This window comes from Camelus dromedarius, chromosome 1 (assembly GCF_036321535.1).
Source record: "Camelus dromedarius isolate mCamDro1 chromosome 1, mCamDro1.pat, whole genome shotgun sequence".
NCBI classification, from domain to species: Eukaryota; Metazoa; Chordata; class Mammalia; order Artiodactyla; family Camelidae; genus Camelus; species Camelus dromedarius.
The window spans coordinates 90,776,948-90,795,922 of NC_087436.1; positions in this window are offsets into that span (position 1 = coordinate 90,776,948).

The window sequence follows — 18,975 nt, forward strand, 5'->3', positions numbered from 1 at the left end:
ACAGGAGGCCTTGCTGCTCAACCACAAAGTTACCCCTCCAAAGCAATACTCCGTACACCAGGAGGCTGTGAAACAGGCCAACAGATGGGTCTGGGGTCAGCAGACCTCCGGGATTGCCTTTCTACTGCTGAAATTCACTGGGCTCCCAGGATTCATCACAGTGTTCCTCATCTACTTGATGTCCTTTATTTTATGTCTTTATTTAGAGCATATGTGAAGAAGAAAAGCCAAAGCAATTATCTGATTATGTAAAGAGAGAAAAAGACTCCGCAATATACAAGAGACTGAACATGCTTTTACATTTTGTGAATTTTTTATCCATCATTATCGTATCTTTAGAATAGTGCATACTCTAAGGATACTCTCAAGGAACTTTAGAAACATTAGACCTGTACTTACTATATAAACAATTTATTTGTATAACATTTGTTAAGTGCTTCCACGTTCACGATTTTATTTAGTTCTTGAGGCAACCCAAGTTAAGTTTTTGTGTAACTTGCAGTAAGAAGTATTATTATTCCCAATTTTTAGAAGAGATAAAATATTAGGAATATACTTGGTAGGTAGTGAGACTGAATTAAGCCCAAGTTGCCTAGATTTTAGTCTGGGCTCCTTTCTGTTTCTGGCCATCCCTCTCGGACACTCGCAACACGACTCAACATTAAACAGAACTTGGATAAGTGCATGGGCAACTACCTCAAAAGTCTCTCATTAATGAAGCTCAGTCATGTTGATTGTGTCCACTTTGCAGAAGACCTAAGCACTAGCGGCACCACTCAGCAACGGGAGTCCTAGCTTTAAAGCAGTAGGAAGCTATCTGACACAGACTTGAAGAGTCCGTGTAAAGTAAACACGTATCTTTGAGACCACGTGACCCCTACAGAAACCATGTCCTAGAGCGCTCGATGAGGGCTCTGAGTGAAAAATGCTAGCTCAACCAAAATGAGAATCACCTTTAGAATCAGTTATTGAATAAAATTAGCAGCGATGATTAAATCGCTCAAAGTCAACTATGCACAAGATATTTATGAGACCAGAGGTAAAGAAGTATTAAAGAGCAGCAAAGAAAGCATCATACAAGATGGGCCGAAACCTACAAAGCACCTAACGGAACTCAGTAGAAAAGTGCCTTCCTCACTCATCAAAGTCCCAGAAATCAAAAACAAACTTGCAGGGACAGATGGGCCAAGTCAAAAAATAGGTCTGCAGGGATGGTTATAGCCTCAGAGTCCCATACTCAGGATTAGATTAGAAAGTAGGACCTGGGGAGAGCTGAGACTTTTAGCAAATTAAAAACTACACATTTGCTTAGTAACTCTATCTGGCACTAGGAATTTACGTTTCTTTCTTCAGCATTTAAACCAATTCAGAAATCTTTCACCTATGGCTTTTTCATGGTTGCAACAATACTCCTATTACATTTACAACATGAGGAGTTTTACCCTTTTATTTCAGTGTTTAATGAGAATGTCCAATTAATACAATTGTCCAAGTTGATCTGTATTAGAGGAAGCTAACTGCTGTGACAAAAAGTCTCCAAAATATACAGTGACTCAGTCATGATGGAAGTTTAATTTTTGCTCACATTAACAATCCAAAGAGGTGTTCCTGGACAGCACTGGATTCTTTTCACTAAGTGGTTCAAGGATCCAGGCTCCTTGAATTTAGTTCCATCATCCCCTCGGGCCCCATCATCATTTGCATTTAGTCAGTGAAGGGGAAAGAGAGTGAAGACAAGGCACAATGTGAAATAAAAGGCTTGAGCTGGAATTGCTCACATCTCTTCTACTCATCATCTTTTAGCTCGAAGCCATCGCATGGCCACACCGGATGGTACATGAGATTGGGAAATATTATCTAGCTGTGTCCCCGAGGAGAAGCAAAGAGAAGAATGTGGACTTGAGTGAATTTTGTGGAAGCTTTTACCGAAGTATCTTTCTCCAGTTACATGAATGGATGGTTAGTGAGCTCTAAGAGTGGCAGTAGCAATGAACAAAGACTAGAGTACATTTCTGACAAGGGACACCCAAACAAGCTTGAAGCACAGTAAAGTAAGTACCAACCAAGGCAACAGAGCTACAGAGCTAAGCGGACTGCTAATGTCTAAAAACCAGCCACAGCCACAGCCCGAACTTCTCTCTTTGTTCTAGTGTATAAGTACTTGTCCTTGCTCCCTCATAAATTTCATTATGTACAGACAGTCCCTATTTCTTTTGGTTGTGTATGTGATACTTTGGCTATAAGGAATAAAGACATAGCCTGATATTGGGGAAGACCTAAGTCTAGAAGCAACTAGAACTATCTGTGAGGTTTTTTAGCATTAACAGACTGACACTGAAGTCATAACTTGTCATGAGTCAAAAACAAAGAAAGGAAAATTTAAATGAGACCCACCGAGGACACACATCTCCAAATGACAGGCAAGGTGGCGGAGTGGAAAAGGAAGGCTGCATTTGCAGGCCGGTTCCTCTTGTCTTCCATCATACTCCTATGCCTACTGGGGTTGATATGGTGTTTGGAGGGAACTCAAAGAGCAGTTGTTGTGCAAAGTGGGTAGGGATTTAATTTATGTAAATTACCACTGCAAGTAAGTGAGATGGCAGTTAACATTCCCATGACATCAGCAAGCATTTGAAGGTAAGATTTCCTAAAATTCTGCGAGCCAAAGGTTCTTGTTCTCTTCAGGGGTTTCAAAGCTAGGGCAGGCAACAGTGACAACAACACAGAAAATTTCCAAAATCCAGGGGGAAAACCACGTGGCTTAAGCAGAGAATGGAAAATCAGGGGTTAGCAAATTACAGGCAGCTGAGGATGCCAGCCTCCCACTGCACTTACACGTGGGGTTGTGAGCTGTTTGGTCCCTTGCTTCTGGGCTGTGCGTCTCTCTAGTCAGGAAGGCTAGCCTAGCACTCACAGCAAGAAACAACCCAATTGCAGATTTAGAAATCCCACCTTCATCACACAAAAAAGATACTGAAGGAATCAGTCAGTACCACCACCAAGTCTTTTATTCATAAGCATATTTCCTCTTTTGATGTGGACAGAATTAGGGCTGTGACCAACATTAGGGGATTAGAGTAAGTTGTTTTCACTTTAATTTTGCCCTACTCCATCCTCAAATATAGGGAATATATTTTAAAAGAAAGATAAATTTTATGTTCATTGCAGGGCAGCACATAACTGGAGTAGGGAAGGGAGGTAAGGGGACAATATGGCATCGTTTCTGGAAACAGACACCTGGAGACGTTCTCTTCCAATCATTTGACATAGATTCAAAAGTTAGATTCACCAACTTGTACTTTTCTCAGATTCATCTGACTTGAATTTCTATTTGAACTTTTCTAGACAGTTTTAGAGAAACTGGGCATTTGCCTGTGTTGCCCTGAGGAAATGTTATGCATGAAGAAGGTCCTCCTTCAAGGTTTTCAAGCTCATGGCAATGGAAAGATCTCTCTCTCACATATAGTGTGTTTATAATATATAAAAGTATATTGTGTTTGTATATATTTATACACACACACACACACACACATGAACTGGAGCACAAAGAAACCTCAGTACATTGGCTCAAAGAAGTTATAAAATTTCAACCATTCTAAAATCCTCAAAAGAATAAAAATGGCAAAGTATTAACCTAACAGAACTGGATTTACAAACGTAACTGAATAATTATTTCTGTGTCAAGGAATTTTTTAAAAACAGTGAAATATTCTGCTTTTTGCAAAGTATTTATATCTTTTTTCTTTAATTTTTATTTTTACTTTTCTGGAAAATTCCTTACATAAAACCATGTAAATGAAAAGGCCCAAGATTTTATAGAATTGTAATATTATTTAATAAAATTCACTACTGCAATCAGCATTTCTAATTCTTTAGTAAATGGTCCAAGGAATAATTTGAGTTTAATATTTATAATTTTTAAATGTCCATTCATATGCTTTGGGACAACTGTATACAGAGCTGTATTGTGTAAGTTTGATGGACATCACTGATAACTGCTTTAGGGACAATGTCTTCAGCCTTTTTGTTCACATTACATTAAATAAATAGAATTTTTCTGTCTACTCTGCCTTTCATAGTATTAATTCTGGATCAAAGCATACAAATGTTACTTGCTTTTCAATTTATTTGATCTTCTCTAAAAGCCTTAGGGTATCTGAATGAAAAGTGTAAGTGATGCAAATGTGAGGAGAATTTCTTTTACCTAAAACACAAATTCAAATGGTAAAATAGCATGCTGTATAAGCCGATCTTGATAAATAGATGGAAAAAATACAAAATGTTAGTATATTCAAAACTTGGTGTAAATTTTAATTTCCATTTGGTTTGAATGGTATTTTATTGTCTCCAAATAAACTGACTTTCTAGAGATATTTTTATCTTCTAGTAAAAAACGTGTTCGATACCCTTAAATTACCTAATTTTAGAATAAAGAATTTTAACTCCTTCCCCCATTTATTGTGGTCATCCGTACACTTCAATACTGGCAATAACAGAATGTTTCTCTATTATAGCACAGTAACAACAATGTTTGAATAAAAAGCTTGCATTAATTCTGTAACATTTTTCTTCTTGACTTTCAACTCATTGAAGCATGAACATCTTTTGCCTGTATAATTGGGGTTTTGTGTGAAAAACAAAGTTTTTGAACTGGCACTAGAGAACAAATTTAATTAAAGACACGATTCCTGTAATGATCAGAACATCTGTGCCATGGCCGAATAGTTCTCACTGCTTACATTTCTAAGACCTTTATTTGAGAGTCTGCATAAGCTTCATTTAGCTCTTAATATCGGACAGCTATTTGCAATTCTGAAACCTACTGAACCAATTTGGTAACTATATACAGCTCATGTAAAGTTAATAACATCAAGTAACTAAAAATTTTAAAAGTCTACTTTAACAAATTACATAAAATAAAAATAAAATTCAAGGCACGGAAAATTAGTTAAAATAATCTGATCTAGAGAAGATATACGTATTTAAAAATCACATAAAATTGTTACCAGAGAACTATAAAGTTTTTGTATTGAGAATTATTTCTTCCTTCTTTCATCTTTATAATGGAATAGAAAAAGGTGTTAACATGTGAATATAGACATAAACGTATATTTAATAAATGAGAATATTCCTATACTCCAAAAAGAGTCAAGCAATGGTTAAACTGTTAGGGAATGTTTTTTAAAAAATGTATTGTAGGATTTTTGTTCTGGGGAAAAAAGAGGTGTGTTTGGAGGAGGAATATGAAAAGACAGTTCCCATTTCTAAGGAGAGAAATTAGCCAGAGAACCAGGTGAGAGAAATAAGGGGATGGGGAAGCAGATTTTATTTTCTATCTTATACACTCTCTATTTTGAAGTTTTACAATGCCTATAAAATTCTGTTTTCAGTTTTAAAAGGATATTTTCACCATAGCAGATAAGAGCTGACCTCTTCAGAAATAATGCATCCTAAAAAAGCTATCAATACATGAGTAATTGAGAAAGTGTAGGAGCACATAAGCATGGACATGTATGTGTGTAAACAGCTAAAGCCTAACAGAAATAAATGGATTGTAAAAGATTTGGCTAAGTTAAAATACGATCAATTGTCTTCATAACAACTCTAAAAGAGGGGACCAAGCAGAAATGTATTTATCTATTCAGCACTGCCCAAGTCACAGAGACACTGGAGAATCCAACTAATAACCTGAAATGAAAGCATTTATTTAAACAACCAAGACCTACTGGAGTGTAAGCTTCATGAAGATACAGACTTCTAACTGCTTTCTTCATTGTCATCTCCTTAGCTCAGAAAAGAGTGCCTGGTGTTGATGCTCAGAAAATAGTCATCAAATGAAAATGAATGAATGAGTGCACAGGATACATACTTGGGACACAGAAAGTACATTTGTCCAGGATGAAATATTTCTCTTGACATGCTATCTGATCTTGATTTGATTCCATGCCTAAGGAACCTTTCCATTAGTAAGCCAATCTTCCAGGCAAAGGTGATAGATATGGTCACTGGACAGTTATAACCATCATTACAAGATACACAGTATCATTTTATTTAATTACTCAATAATTCAAAATATGTCCTCCCTAACCCCAGTGATGCACCCCTGTATTGATGTTTGGCCACTCCACACACACCAGCAAAGTCAAAATTTCAGAGCCAGAACCTTATTGAGAAGAAGACCTCACCTTCATGAGAAGGAAGAATTGATTATTGTGGAATACCCTGGAATTTTTTTCTTTTACTTCATTTCATTTTGTGTCCAAATGAAACATTGCTTTTTGTGATAGAATTGAATGATTCAGATATATAAATAAGAAAATGATGGCACGTACACTTGACTCACAGAATACTCATTTGACTTGGATCATTATCTCCCAAAATGAAGACCTGGAACAAGGATGATTTCACTTCCTTCAGATCTCACATGACAGACCTCAAAGGGTCATAGGTGTTTCTAGAATATTCAGGCCATTCTCTTAGAGGTCTCCTCATCACTGAGGATGAAGTAATCCTAAGAAGATGACAAAAAATGGCCTTTCTGTTGATAGATCACTTAATACTACTTTTGGTCCGAGCATCCCAGAATACCAACAAATGTGGAGAAGTCTGACCTGTCAGTTGAAAACTCAGTAAGTAAACAATAGTCCCAGATCCAACTGAAAAACTGAAACATTTGGACATACTAAATTGGAAAGTACTTCTTCTGGTCATGCTACACTGTCTGGTTTAGAGGTCTTCAATAAAGTTCAAATTTTTCCATTAAAATTAATTAAAGTACCATAAATATGAAATCGTTGTGCAAGTCCTCAAATACACCAGGTTCGCCCTGTCTCAAGGCTTTTCATTTACTGTTTCCATTGCCTGGAATAATTTTCCCCCAGAGTTTCATAGCTCACCCTCTTGCTTCGTCCAAATGGTAACCCTCCTTAAGCCTTGTTTAATTTCACCTGCCCATTGAAGATTCCCTAGACATCCTCCTTATAAAAGAAACAAATGCTCCCTATTTAACTTGTCCTGTCATACTTTCCTCCACCAATCTAATCATCATGTAACATACAGATTTCTCCCACGGTCTGAAAGTAGGAGCGTTCCTATGAAGCCTTTCCTAAGCCGAAATGGCAGAAAGTGAAGCAGCAATTTCCTTAGGACACATCTTGCTAACAGATGCACAAAATCAGCTGAGATAAATCACAGATGCTCACAGACACAGTTCATAGCGATGGCAGCTTGACGCTGAGATGCTGACTGTAGTTCCCAGGAAGGAGCTTGGCAGTGCCACCCTCTCTGTTTGAGGTGTGTGCTGCCTCTATAAAAGCTCCATGCAAAACAAACGCCAGAGGCTATTTTCACTTTTCACCTGTTTTTGGAAAAATGAAAATCGTCTTCGGAATTCTTTCCGTTAGTGACAACAGGTGCACGCGTAGATTTTTTCTAAAAGTAAAGTGGTGTAAAGAAAACTTTCAAAAAGTGGAGGACACCTGTACTTTATAGTTTTATTATTTTATTTTCTACCTCCCCCACTAGAATGGGTTATCATGAGGGCTGGAATTTTTGTCTACTTTGTATTTTGCTGTATCCTTAGTACCTAGACCAACACCTGGCACATAGAAAGCACTCAGCAATACTATACAATGAATGAATGAGGGTTGTCCCTTGAGAACCTGATCATTTCCAAATGTAGCAACTGCACCACTTGTCTAGATTTGTAAAGGCAAGGCCAGAACCAAAGCCCTGAACTGCAGAAATGACCTCAAATCATACCACTTTGTGAAGCACCTCTGAAATGTGAGCTGTCTTCCTTACATGAAATCTCTCAGTTTCTTAGCTTTATCAAGTCATATGATATTTATATGGTTTCTACACATTTAAATTGCTTTTAAAATGTTAGGATGTTGCTAGTCTTGATGAGTTAATAGTAAAAATATGGGTACTTTTCTCAATGCTTGTGAAAATCTATTTCCACATTTGTAAAACATGGTAGAAGGTTTTTTCAAGCTCAAGTAGCAGACAAAAGTGCTTCAAAATTTTAAGAATGCATCACCTGTTATTGTTATTTTAACACATTTATTGGAGAAGAATTTCATAAATCCTATTCAAATAGTTTTCTTACACTTAATCACCCATTCATTCCGTGAGTATTTATAGCACATCTGCTACATTTCAAAATATCCCAGGGAGGGAGGACTGAAAAAAATAGATGTTTCATGTCCTCTTGAGGTTTATACTTTATTGTGTATGTATGGGGAGTAGGGTGGCAGACAATGAGAAAAATATATATTGTATGTTAGAGTCCACTATTGCTGCTATAACAAATTATCACAAACTTAACACAAGTTTATTATCCTATCGTTCTTTAGGCTAAAATTTCAACACAGACCTCACTGGGCTAAGATCAAGGTGTTGGCAGAGCTACATTCCTTTTTGGAAGCCCTTGGAGTAAGTTTTCTTGTCTTTCCTGTTTCTAGAAAATTCCCACATGGGCTCCTTCGTCCATCTCCATAGAAAACAACGTTGCGCCCCTGGGATCATCTTTCCATAGTCATATCTCCCTCCAACTACAGCGAGAAAAGGCTATCTCTGCTTTTAAGGCCCCACGGGATTAGACTGGGTTTACCCAGATAATACAAAATAATCTGCCCACCTCAAGCTCCTTAACTTAATCACATCTGTAAAGTATCTTTTTGCCATATAAGATACCATGTTCATAGGTTCTGAAGATTAGGATGTGGGCATCTCTGAGGGCCATTATTCTGCCTACCTCCCCTTATCAGAATGTGAAGTTATGAAGAAAAATAATGCGAGGTTGAAAGCAGACAGAGAGCAATGGGGCCACATTCCATTTCCTTAGGTCGCCTGGGAATATCTGAAATGCCAGACTCATATTTTTCACACAGATTTTAAATTTAACAGAAAATATGACATAACATTGATCAAACACGTAAAGTGTAGGCTAGTGCCATTCACCGCCTACAGCTCTCCCCATGGGGACCATATCACCATGGAACTCCAACACACTCACCCTCTCCAAGACATCACCACTTTTTCAGCACAAAGCAATCTCCTGCACACTTATAAAGCAATCTGCTGTAGGGGCTACCTGCCAGAAGAGCCAAGTCCCTTTGATCATTGCTGACTGTTTATTTGGATTTTCTTCAAACGAGAGCAACAAACCCTTTCCAAATCTGTGTGAGGGGTGGGTGAAACCCCAATTACTATTGCTACGTTTTTCTTCCTAGTGTCTTCCTTATTTACTCTCTTAATATGAATATCGTCCTGTGTCCTTGGTTTCTCCTCAGGATCCTTCATCCCTTTACCAAAGAACTGTCTAACTTTGCTCTCTAATATATTAAGCCTTTTTACACTATTAATAACAAGAGTCCTAGTAAATCACATATGACTGGCCCCCTTTAGAGAATTAGGAGGTATCACCAATGTAATTATCAAGACAGCTAAGGCTTCTTTTTTTTTTTTAACACTTTTATTATGGTGTGATTCCTGTACAGTAAACTACACATATTTCAGATGAATAACTTGATACATTTTCACAGATGTATAAATCAGTGAAACCATGACCACAAGCAAGATAGCAAACATTTCCATCACTACCCTAGAGGTGTAAATTTTGAATTTTCAATTTATCCCTTTCTATCCTCTTTCCTCCTGGCAACCATAAGTTTGTTTCCTATCTCTGAGTGTTTTTGTTTTGTACAGAAGTTCATTTGTGTCATTTTTTTTTTAAGATTCCACATATAAGTGATATCATCTTTGTGGCTTACTTCACTTAGAATGACAATCTCCAGGTCCATCCATGTTGCTGCAAAAAAAAAAAAAGCTTAATTCTTTATGTACTTACTTTTTTAATCAACAATGTAATACATTTTATATTTTTTTAAATTAAACGTTTTCCTTAAATAGAAGATACTGAAAATAATTACTCTTTCCTTGGATTAAGGATATAATTGCAGCTATAAGTCGCTGAAGTATGCTGTAATAGTTTCTTTTTTCGCACTCTTTCCCATAGTTTAACCTACCTGCTAATCTATTTACTATCTACCTAACTTTCATAATCTCTGATTTTTAATTTGCTATCATCTGAATAAATACATAACCAAGTGTATCAAAATAGTTTTAAAATCCCAAAGCAATAAACAAACAAAAAAATGGCCTGAGAGATTTCATACAAATACAGTATGTGACCTCGGATGTACCTAGCTCTCCACTGTGAAAAGTGGAGTTTTATTATTTCATATTATTTCTATGGTTAAAATTTCAGCCTCTACATTTACTCCATTGCAACATTAACCTGAACTGATTATTTTCTTACTGCGTTGTGAGCTATGTGAATAAATGAACTCTCCTATACCGCTACTTTTGTAAAAACACAGAGGGATGCAAAAATAGTCTCTGCCCAGAAAAAAAAGGAAGCGCTCTCTACTTAAAAGAGGAGTTAATTGGCCATTGGGTGGAGGGACTGAGGGACCTGGGGAAGAACTGAAAAGACTAATGAAATGGAGAGGCCAATATGGAAAAACTGAAATTTAGCTAGTCCTAAATTCTAAATGTTTGGATTATTTCCCTAAATTGTTTCACCATTAAGATAAATTGTAGAAATCATTGTAATTTGGAAGTTAAAAGAAAATGGTGTTGTTTTTCTTTCTTTTTAGAATATATTTGAGCCTAACTGATTACCAGTCTAAACCAAGTAAATATAGTCATAGGTTAACATACTTGAACCTCAAATCAAAAATACACAATAGAGTCACAAAAAGACAAAAAGAAAAGAACTCAAGCATACTGCAAAAGAAAATCATTAAACCACAAAAAGGAAAAATAAGAAAGGAACAAGGAAGGAAGTTTAAAAAAAATTCAGACACAGAAAAATGGCAAGTGACACTTGAAATTTCCTCCTAGACTTTGTAGTACACGTGTGCCAAACTGGCAACATGACTGGGAGGCACTAAGTGAGCTGTGGGGTGCTGAAGTTCTGTAAACTTCTCAAAGTCTTGGTGCTCACATACCCCAGCCAGTCCACCACATATCCCCTCTGTCTGGAATGCTTCTTACCTCCTTTACCTTAGTGACCAGCATAATTCCCACTGATTTTTCAGATGTTCGTGTGAATTTATTTACTCTAAGAAACTTCACTGATCCACCACCCTGCTCTTATCACATAACAAGATTGCCTGGCTACTTGTCCTTATTCCCTTCTAGAATGTAGGCTCCATGAAGGCAGGCACGGTATTATTTCTATACTGTTACAGTACCAATAAGCAGTCACTCAGCAACTGGCATTCATTAAATTCTCAATACAGAGCTTTTGATGAAATGAACAGTGTGATAAGTGTCTATTCTCCTACTCAAAATTGGACTTGGCCTTAAGATGTACTGCAGACCTGTGAGCAAGGAAAGATTTGTTGAAAGCTGTGGTACCTGTTGTGAGGAGGTCGTCTCTTTGACCATGTGTTTCTCAGATTTTCATTTCTATCATGACCTTTTACTATGTCAAGAAAAACTATAAAAGACTAAAATGAGTGACACGTGTGCCTCTTATCTTTGAGCTATTTTTAAACTGTTAAGATATAGAAAGCTTACATGTGGAATCTAATTCAAATTCAAATTTTACTTACAAACCAGAAATAGACTCAAGGATGTTAAAAACAAACTATGGTCACCAAAGGGGAAGTGGGGGAGGGATAAATTAGGAGTTTGGGATTTACAGATATACGTTACTATATATAAAATAGATAACTAACAAGGACCTACTACTCTACAGCACAGGGAACTATATTCAATGTCTTGTTATAACCAATAATGAAAAATAACATGAGAAAGAATATATATGTACGTATATGTATAAATAAATCACTTTGCTGTACACCTGAAGCTAACACTGTAAATCAACTATACTTCAATAAATAAAATTTAAAAAGATATAGAAAGCTGATAGTCATACAAGTGAATTTGCCCAGTGGTTGCAATTGATTATTTCCCTATATATATGGACCAGTTTTGCATCTATTTGTAAACACATTCAACATTCTTGATTGCCTACATATGTGTGTATTCTTTAAATTTTCCTCTGAACTTACTCTCTAATGAACTTGACATCAGTGTGCCTTTCATTTGTATGAGATTTATGATTGTATGATTCTATTCTTTAAAAAAAGTACTTCCTTTCCCCCAATGATTTATAATACACATTTCATGATTGGAAACTTTTTGCATAACACTGCAGTAAATATTTTTTTAATTATTCTTTAACACCTGTAAAGAAATTAAGTTTTTAACCTCTTTAAATCTGTCCTACCTGAACTAAATGAAAGGGCAAAAATATAAAAATATTTTAAAACACCTTTCTCTTATTATCTCATAATACTGGTACCAAAAAAAGTACATGAGGCTGACAAAACAAACCTCTCTCATCATTCTCAGCTTGTTCCTCATAACAATGATAAAATCACTTTCTCTGGCAACAGGAGCCCAGGCACACATTTTTTTAATGACAAAATGCTATTTAATCTTTTATTTTTAGAAGGAACATTAATAATGCAGTTTCATAAAAATAAATGAAGGTGAAGATGTTTGCCAACGTCAATTTACAACTTTCTTCTGTTTAATTAATATTATTGCATGTTTTAATTTGAAGTGTGTTTTGCTCATCATGATGAAATGTTTAATTTATATGGAACTTCATTCAAAAGAGTACCTCTGGAGAAGCTACAATTTATTCTCGGCTATGTGTATATATTTTGAATAAAGTATTCAATTCACAAAGGACTTTGTTGCAAGCATCATTCACAATTAAGTTGAGCTCAAAATGATCCAGGCCTCTTCTAAATAATTTACTTAAGATACAATTGACAGGAAACACAAATGGGATTACCCCCAGCCTCTGACTGATTCCCAATTCCTGTTAATTAATTTTGTGTTCCTATATGAGTTGAATCCACTGTTCTACTGATTTTAACTGGCAACATCCTTACTCAAGGTCCTTGTCATCCTTGCTCAGATCACAGCAGTCATCTCCCACCTGGTCCCCTCAGTGTTTTTTTCCATCAGCCTTTGCAGCATAGCCAGAGTGGTTTCTTCATTTAAGTCAGCAGTTTCTATGTTCTCTTGTAATTCCTGATTTTTTGTTAACCTTTAGAAGCACAAATCTGGCAATATTAATACCCTACTTGAATGTTCACATACTCCTTCTGTCACTTCCCCCAACTCACTGTGCATCCCATGTACTCCACCTGCATGGTCCACACGCAGGGCACCCAGGCTTTCTCTAACTCTGTGTTCACTCTGTAACATCCCATATTCCTTCCTGTTCTAAGTCCTACTCAGTCACTTCTCGGTGAAATTTCCCATGATAACTGCCTGGTATAGATCCATTCTTCTGACCTTCCAAAGAACTGCATCTACATGTGGTCCCTTACTATCCCACAGACTCTGGGGATGGAGAGGTTGTTTATTCATAATATTCTGACCCATCTGACTGGATATGACTAGAAAATAACAACTCAAAAATCCTATTGAATGTACTTTTAGTAAATGTGAGCTTATTTTATTTTTTTACAGTGAAATTAGTCTCCAATTGTGGTTATCCATACACAAGAACACTGAGTAACTATTTTTAGGGTTTTTTGGAAAAGGACACAAATATAGGAGACGATGATATTTATTCTTTTAAACATTTTATTATCCCCAGGAAAATATTTGGGGAAAATTCTGTCAAATTACTAAAATTCTGTAATACTCAAGAAGCACCTAATTCCCTTAAAATTTACTGAGACCTCACCATCTATAGATATTCAGGATACAAAGGTCACTAAGATACCCACCTGCCAGTCAGTTGTTTTTCCAACATATTAAACTGAATAGCATGAAGCTGCCATTATAGTAAATTTAAAATACTTGAGGGTTGACAATTTCATATGGGTCAAACTGATGTGGAAAATAGGTATAGAACTTAAAACATCACAAGTAAAATGTCTCACATCCTTAAATAGAATAATATGTGAACTAAGAAAAACAAAAGAGGAAGAAAAAGCCATGCTAACTGGGGGCTGGAATTCAGAAAAGCCACAAATAAGCAGCACTTGAGTTAGACTGGGAAGTATTAGTGCAATCTCAACAGACAAAAATGGAGGAAAAGGTGTTGCAATAAGAGATCACATCAGAACTTTCTTTAAAAAGGAAATTGGCAAGTTTCACTAAAGCTATTTTGGACGAAACACATTGAAAAATATTTAAATTAGCTCAACTAAAAAAGGCTGTATCATCTACCATAGACCCTCAACCCTCACAAAAATCCAAAGACAAGAAACAAAGTATATCTGGGTCTCATGAGAACTGGAACTAGAAACTGGAATAGAGGCTTCTCTCACCGTAGCTTGGGTATCAACTGTACCACTGTAACCAGCCTTCCTGGGTTCAGATTCCAGCTTACCTACCCCATATCTGTGTGACCTGAGGTAAGTCATTTACTTTCTTTCTGCCTCAGTTTCCTCATCATAAAAACAGGGAAATAGAGTTGTGAGTATTAAATGTGAACACACGCAAAGTATGTAGATAGTACCAGGCATATAGTAAGTGCTACATAAGGATTTACTAATATTATCCTTTTTGACTACTCCATTTTGCTTTTATTCCCCTCCTCTTACTTGATTCTAGCAATTCAACTTCCTTGTTACTCAACATGGAAGCCTCCTCACTTCTCTTTACAGCATGAAACCGCTTTCTGTCAAAATAATGTATTGGCCTGTGTTGCGTCCTAAATAAATAACAGGTTCTAGTAGCCATGGATAGGAAAATGAATGATATCCTAGGAAATGAAGAGCTTGAATAGTTTTGAGTATGTCAGAGGATGTAACACAACTTAACAGAAATAGGCATATTTTAATCTGATAAAAGCATTGAAGATGATTCCAACTTTGTACTAGTTCAGTGTGGCTTATAACATGTGTAAAGATGAGTAGGCAAATTAATGCCCAATTCTGAGGGTGATGACTATTCTGCTAAGAGTTTAGCCTTCATTCCATGGGTAATGGGGAAGCACCAAAGGCTTTAAGGAAGACAGTGTGTTTTAAGAAGATGATTTGAAAGCAATGCAGAGATAGAAGTAAATGGTGCACCCAATGCTCAAAGCAGCACCATATACAATAGCCAAGACATGGAAGCAACCTAAATGTCCATCAACAGATGACTGGATAAAGAAGCTGTGGTATATTTATACAATGGAGAATAAAATAATGCCATTTGCAGCAACGTGGATGAACCTAGAGATTGTCATTCTAAGTGAAGTAAACCAGAAATAAAAATACCATATATCACTCATATGTGGAATCTAAAAAAAATGAAAAGAAAAAAATAAAAAGGGACACTATGAACTCATCTACAAAACAGAAACAGATTCTCATACATAGTTAACAATCTTATGGTTACTGGGGAAAGGGGGTGGGAAGGGATAAATACGGGAGTTTGAGATTTACAAATATTAGTCACTATATATAAAAACAGATTTTTAAAAAAGTTTTTTCTGTGTAGCACATGTAACTATGTCTAATATCTTATGATAACCTTTAATGAAAAAGAATATGAAAATGAATATATGTGTGTATGTGCATGACGGGGACACTGTGCTCTACACCAGAAATTGGCACATTGTAACTGACTGTACTTCAGTAAAAAAAAAAAAAAGTACATGGTGCAGAGATAGAAGGATGTAAGGGGCAAAAACACAGGCTATAAATCTAGTATGTGGTTTGACCAATACAGACTGCACAGAGAAGTCACCAATCACGTGGGAAACTGAGTTCTGTCACTCTGCTTCTGTGTGAACCATGGGTTACCGATGGATGTGTCTCAAAGACAGTCCTCGTTTCTAAAAGGTTTATGACAACGTGTCCACTCTACCAGAATTGCTATAAAGATAAAATTGGAAATATATATATATATACACATACGCACACACATATATCCATATATATGAATTCTGAAGATACTAAAGTATAAGATTGAAAGGCACTTATTAATATTTAGTACCTAAAACTGACTTTCCAATAACGTCAACTTCCAAGGACAGTGTTTGTTCTGTAATGTATTCAAAAATAGTAGCAGCCCAACCACCATTTATATTTCCACACTTAAAACCTAGATCCAGAAGATTTACAGCACAAGTGCTAGCTGAAGACAAATCTTCCCACTTCTCAGGAGAACTTACCACTTTCTCTCTTCCATCATTGTAGTGGTACATTTAGATTTTCAAGATAGATGATTGAAATTGGCAGTGTGAAAAACAAATTTTTGCAAAAAGAGTTCTGATTCAGCTGCAATGATTGCCAAATAAATTAGTTTATAACTCTTCAGAGTTCAGCCTTTGATAAACCCAAATGTGCCCTGTTACACATAAGATTTCTTCTGCTTCTGGGACTCTTTAAACTCGTCAAATATGACTCATTTTAAAGCCATTTTAAGAACTTTAAATAAACATTAAAGGAACAAAACTAATTCACTTCACTAATTCTATTACCGAGTTTCAATGTCATCAATCATTCATTCCATTCTTCTGTATTTTCTTGAAGACAGTACCTCCACAATGAGTAAGCTTCTGTTTCTAATTTCTTTTCCTCCTAGGTCAACAACATTCTAAAATAATTTGCTCTAGAAAAATATGAGCATATTAAAAACATTTCCTAATATTAGCTTTTTAAAAAATTAAGTCAATATCAGTATGCATTGCTTGAATACTTCAGAAGTCTAGCTGGTTTGAAAATACTACAAGAGTAATTTGTTGTTTTAGAGCAGATAATTTAATGGGTGGAGAACCCACACCCTAGCTGCTTTGATTGTTGGATGCTAATGAAATAGAGCTGTTCACTTCTCTAGAGATTGCCCCCAGAGCATCCTCAGCATGGGGATTATGCCTTATTTCCACTCCCAAGATGACTTACAGCCAATGACTGAGTGATACAAGTTACAAATGGGTGACCATCTTGTCTCAAGGGGCATTTTATGCTTCAGAAACATTCCTGTTGGATTAAGCCAAGGTTCCACTCTACATGAGACAACATCTTATCTTCCACTCGCCTATCTTGCTTAACTTCTTTCCTTACAGACCTTCCCTGAAGAGCACAGCCTCAGTAAAGCTGATGCACCAAATCCCTGTCTCAAGCTCTGCTTTGAGGGAACTCAACTCAAGACTCCTCACTCACAGGATACCTAAATGATATCCCCTGACATGTAAAATAGATATGAAATATGAGAACATACACATATATCATTTGAAATATTCTTGAAACTCATAAAACTGTTAAAATTCAATAATTATGGAACAACAGCTATGTAAATGACACAGCACTTAGAAGTAAAATCTCCATTAGTAAATTAATAATGCCTATTGTTCTTACTCTGATCCTAGAAATGTCTTATCATTTTTCCATAGGGTGAATTTTTTAAAAAGTAATCTCAGTGTTCAACTTACACAGAAATAGTAAGCTAGAACAAGTACACATTTATTGATCATGGCCTCCCTGAGAGATCTCAACTTTATCATAATGCAGGTGATCTTAATAGATTAGTAGTACTTTTCACCACACAGTCATAGTATTGTTCCGAGTTCAAATTAAATTTAAACATTTTACTGCAATGATTCCACACATCTCAAGGTCCGGAGAATGGTGTAGTGAAACTTAAAAAGTTATGTATTTTTTTTACCAAGTCAGTTATTATTGTTCCCCCTAATCCTGAATATTTGATAAGTTGAAAATCCATGGCCTCCAAGCACTAACTCATAAATCATTCTTGTCTAGTGTTTTGAAATTTCAAATCAATAAAAAAAAGTTTTCTATAATATGTTTCCTTCTCTTTTGAAAAATGCCAGTGACCCTTGATTTTAAAAAGGAGGGTTTTGGTCTTGCATGAAACAGTTACATAGTTTCTGTTCTGAGTTTACAGGAAATATAATTTTCCAAAACTATGGATAATTAAGACCTACTAGTGACCTAGCCAGTGTTCTAAGTGCTTTTAAATATATGAATGCATTTAACTGTCACAAAAATCCCATTAAAATTCACTATTATTATCATGTTATATATCATGTGTATATACCGTGTATATACAGAAAACAGAGGCAAAGAGATCTTAAGTAACTTGCTGAAGGTAAGACAGATAGAATTCAGCCTGCCTGGCTCTAGTGTCTATATCTTTACCATTTACTCAGCACAATGTTTCAATTACCACAAAGGAAAAATTAGTTATGATAAGAAATATACCCAAACAGTATCACTAAAAGGCAGCATTTTCTATAACTGAATGTAAAAAGTACAGGATAAGAAGGGTGGCTTAAGAGCTACATTTATGCCCAAAACTTAGAAATGTTGGCTTTAATTCCATAGCATAATATGTTGGTCTGAACTTACATTTGTGGAATGCAAATAAATTATTATTATTATAAGCTTTAATAATTTTATTAAATCTTGACTAAAAATAAATTTGAACAAGAAGCCACAAGTCTCAAATTCTAAATGAGAATTCTCTTTCCTGAAAGTCATTTGTTTTCCCATAATGGCCCTTCTTCCTTCCCTCTACCCTATTAAGATGCTGATATAAAGCCTCAAATCCTAACGTCTTCCTTGAGTCACATTTTTATGTGAACTCTTAACATCCATTTGAATTTTTAAAAATCCATCTTTTCTTGTGACAATTTGTCTTTTGTCAGTTTGATTCACAGACCTTCAATAGAAGAACCTAAGTAAGTAGAGAAAAAGTTTTTTATCACAGGCCAAAGCAAAATAAGGATATTTAATGACAAACAAAAGAGAATTTGTCCTTAGACAACCAGATTAAAGACAGTTCTTCAGACAGAGGGAAAATAAGATCAGATTGATGCAAGGTAAGGAAGTAAAACACAAAGCAATGGAGACATTAACCATGTGGGTAAATCTAAAAGAATAGTGAATGTTTACAACTATTTTAATAATGAAT